Below are 4,956 nucleotides of genomic sequence, written 5' to 3'. Positions count from 1 at the left end.
TGAGGAAAGTTGGCTATTAAGGTACTAGGAAGCACGACAGAGTACAATGGCACCGTAATGGGACATCCAACCCGCCCAATTTTTGTTCCAATTCCTGGAATTTGTGTTCTAGAAAGTCTATGTGGTGCTACCTTCACTACAAAGAAAAATGATCAATAATTATAAAAAATTTGATACTAAAATCAGCGTCCAATTAATTAGCAAATAAAATTTTTATTTTTAATCTACATGTTTAATATATCTTTTAAATAGTTTGTCGCTAAATTCGTAGCAAGTTAATTTTCCTTGATAAATCCATAGCAAATAAGTTTCTTTTACTAAATAATGTAGATTACCGACGAACGTTTTACTTATTAATTATCATAACGTTAATTCTTTTTCGTTCCTATTAGACAATTTTCTTGCAGTGCTTCCAACATCGGTTCAACGAAGGTAGTGGGATAACTATACATAGTGGTAGACTAGGCCTCCCACTCCATCGTAAAGATCTGGCCCCTTCTCGTGCCCATTGTTACCAATAAGGCCTTCCGGCCGGGTGGCACACTGCTAGCAGACATACCTTCGTCCGGGGGGCATGACTTGCTTCATCCTCCAGTAACTTTTTGTAATTCTCTTGAAAGGAAAAACATTATGAATAGTTAGAGAAATCTAAAAAATGAAAACATCACAGATAGTTTTGGTGAAACATTACCACAACTTCCTACCCCTTGTGCCTACTCTTAGGTCTATCAGCCTGTTTTTTCCAGGTCTTGTAGACCTCCATCAAGGATTGTGTCTGCTCAATTGATCCATCTAAAGATACAACAAATTAATAGACTAATAAAAAAAAGGGGATAAAATATATAAAATCCCACTGTGTTTTAAAAAGCTGGCTAAAAATTTATTTCTATTCTAAAAATAGGCTAAAATCCTCCTGTGTTTTGTAAACTCAACCCAATTCCCCCCTCTCGGTTAAATCCAACAACGGTGTTAATTTTTTTTATAAAATGACCGTTATACCCACACTTAATATATATTATTTTTTAATATACATTTATCTCAACAAAGTATCTCAATTGTCAATAAAAAATGATGCCCCAAAAATATATTCAAAGGTAATTAATAGACTTACTCTAATCCAATTTCAGGAAGCTCAAAAAAATTAATACGGAAATTGATAATAAATTCGAGATGTAATTAACTGCAACACTCCGAATAATATCAACATATTATTATGTGAAGAAACACTGCTGCAAGAATCCTTGGTGTTCTTTAGCTTCACCTACGGACAAGAGAAAATATATTTAAAGAATAAATTTATATTTAATGTCACAATAACATTAAAAGTAATACTACAGTGGTGAGCCATACCTATATTGTCCTCATCATCAATCTGAATATATAAATTGGTTAGTTTTGAACTCAAATGCAATTCATTATCACAAAAATCTTCATTTACAATAGAAAATTAATGCCTGAACAATCTATGGTTTCAAAGAGCATCGATATTGATCAAGTACTCTTCCTCCAGCACTAAAAGCGGATTCTGAGGCTACAGTTGTCATAGGAATTCAAAGTACATCTCGTGCCATAATGGGTCAAAGTGTTTTGATTTCCACCAATCTAGTGCATTAAGATCGACACCTAAATCTTCCTTACATACATAAAGACCCTCTTCAAGGCATATATCCAAATCAGATTTTGTAGGTACAATGGTATCAAGTTCTTGTACCCACTGTAAAAGCTGATCAATACAGTAGCTGTCTGCAGGTGTTACAATGAAAGAGAAGAAGCCATAAGTCGCAGATTAAACCTCTCGCGTTTTTATTACTAAAATGCGATCTTATTACTTTAGTCCGCTTATAGTCGCATTTCCACACTCTTGTCGTTTCTTCATTTCACGTTTTTATAAGTAGAAACGCGAGGTAGTTATAGGCGGTTATTGGTGAACGTTATATAATGAAGAAGGGTTGTTGTCTTCTTCAACTGAACATGGAGAAAGAACAAAAACTCTGTACTTCAAATAGCAGTGCAATGCTCTGCTAATTAGAAATCTTTTCCAGAAATTACTTCTTCATTCTTTATGCTTTCGCTGTGATACTTTTACATGGTATTAGAGCCATCTTTTGATGGTCTCTGGTTTATCCGAGAAACTACCCAATACAATAATTTCTTGAAATCAAGAAACTGATACAATATAACCATGGCCGAAGATCCGGAGATTTTAAAGCTACAACTAGGAGACAACCCAGGTATAAGCTTGGTGACTGCGCCGTTTGATGGATCAAACTTTCTAATTTGGAGTCGTTCGATAAAGCTGGGATTGAAGGCAAAGATGAAACTTGGTTTCATCAATGGAGATATACAGAAACCGAACAATAAGGCTAAGGACTTTGAACAGTGGACAAGAACAGATTCCATGGTGTCATCATGGATTCTGAATTTCATCACAAGAGAGGTGGCAGAGAGCTTCATCTATACCAACACTTCAAGAGAGCTGGGGGTGGAATTGGAGAGCAGATTTGGCCAAAGCAATGGGCCTAGGGAGTATCAACTCAAGAAAGAACTAGACTCCATCTCACAAGGTTCCATGAGTGTATCAGCGTATTTTACAAGAATAAAGAAACTTTGGGACTAATTGGCTTGTATTACTGGAACGTTAAATGCACACGTGGATGTACATGTGGAGCAGAAAAAGAAAATGCAGAAATCAAAGGGAATGATCAGCTCATGCAATTCCTCATGGGATTGAATGAGATGTATGATCATGTGAGAAGCCAAATTTTATTGATGGAACCATCACCAGACAGTAACAAGCTCATTCAATGGTTCTCAGGGTTGAAAAGTAGAGAGAAGTGAATTCAGAACAAACATACGTGGCACCAAATTTGGCAATGCAAGCCTTCAAGAAACCTGATTTCTCAAAGAATTTTCAAAAAAAGAAAAATCTTATAGACAAGAAATCTCAGATATGTAAACATTGTGGAAAATCTGGATATTTGAAAGAAGGATGTTTTGAAATCCTTGGATATCCAGAATGGTATAAGGGGTTCTTGGATCAAAAGAAAGGGAATACTATGAGTACAAACAAAGTTGCTGCTATGGTGAAATATGAAAATGAAACAGCCAACAGTGCGATGGATGAGAGAACTGTGGCAGAGTTGGTCAAGTCAGAATTCCAGAGGCTTGTTGAGACATTGAAGTCACAAACATTTCTAGGAACACATGGTGAGAATTATGAATTCTCAGGTAAGTGCCTTGAACTCATCAAATCTGAAACTAAGAATTCAAATGCATGGATTATTGACAGTGGTTCCACTGCACACATGTGTAACAATGAGTTATTATTTGATCATGCTAAAGTTCATAAATAGAATACCTTTATACATTTAGTTGATGGTACAAAGCATGTAGGTAAATGTACTGGAATTGTTAGATTAAACAATAAACTGTTGCTTGAAAATGTTCTGCTAGTTCCTGATCTAAAGTTTAATCTGTTATCTGTTAGTAAACTATGTAGTAACTCCTCAATAAGATTTAAATTCTTAAAATCTCACTGTATTGTGCAGGACCACAAGATTAAAGAGGTCATTGCCATAGCATCCCTTGTAGGAAAATTATATACACTCAAGGCTGAATCCTTTGACAAGAATTTCATACAAGAAACCATGAGTATCTACACTGATGTTGTTTTAGCTGCATCTCTCATATCTCCTGAAACCTGGCATAAACAATTAGGACATCTATCTCATGATGTTTTGATCAGCACTGGACTATTGAAGAATAACAAGGATTATAACTCCTTTTGTGAAATTTGTGCAAGGCAAAACAACAAAGGCTGCCATTTAGTTCAAGCAATTCTTATTCTGATGCTTGTTTTGACCTTGTACACATTGATTTGTGGGGACCTTACAATGAGTATTCAATAACTAAATGTCTTTACATGTTAACTATTGTGGATGACCATAGTAGATGCACCTGGACCTATCTTATGCAACAAAAATCTCAAACCTTCTACCTATTAAAGGAATTCCATAAAATGATTTGGACATAGTTTGATAAGAAGATCAAAAGAATAAGAACTGATAATGGATTGGAATTTTTAAGTGAGCAATGTCAAAAAAATTTTAAGGAAGAAGGTATCCTTCATCAAATCACTTAAACATATACACCTCAGCAAAATGACATTGTAGAAAGAAAACACAAGCACTTGTTACAGGTAGCTAGATCAGTGATGTTCCAATCCAATTTTCCAAAGATGTTTTGGACTGAAGCCATTCTAACATCCACCTATATTATAAACAGACTTCCAACACCTGTATTAAAAATGAAAACTCCATATGAGGTGCTGTTTAATAAACCTGTTGATTACTCATCCTTTAGAGTTTTTGGATGCTTATGCTTTGCTACTAATAATATGCCCCATAAGTCTAAATTTGATTCAAGAGCTGTTAAATGTGTCTTTTTGGGTTATACACTTAATCAAAGGGGTTATAAAGTTTATGACATTGATAAGAAAGTCGTCTTTGTTTCAAGAGATGTAGTTTTTGAGGAAGAAGTTTTTCCTTTTGCTGATAAAATTACAGATCCTATTACTTATTACACATCTCCAACAAACACAGAATTTGGCATTGAAAACTTGGAGAGTGAAAATGATGACTTAGAATCAGATCCTGAGCCTGTTAATGACAACTCCTCTGATAATATTATCCAAGAACAGGAACAAAGAACTGACATTATTAATCTGAGAAGACCAAAAAGACAAGTCACTAAACCTGCAAAGCTTCAAGACTATGTATGTTCCTGCAATAAGGAAGAACATGATATCCTTAATGTTACATTGTTGAATGATATGGACAGCTGGATGTGTACTACAAACAGTTTACCTCAGGAACCTAAGAACTATAGTGAAGCTGTAAAGGAAAGGAAATGGATAGATGCTATGCAGACTGAAATAAAGGCATTAGAGGAAAATCA

This window comes from Sesamum indicum, linkage group LG5 (genome assembly GCF_000512975.1).
Source record: "Sesamum indicum cultivar Zhongzhi No. 13 linkage group LG5, S_indicum_v1.0, whole genome shotgun sequence".
In the NCBI taxonomy this organism is placed as follows: domain Eukaryota; kingdom Viridiplantae; phylum Streptophyta; class Magnoliopsida; order Lamiales; family Pedaliaceae; genus Sesamum; species Sesamum indicum.
Note: the sequence above shows the minus strand (reverse complement) of the source record.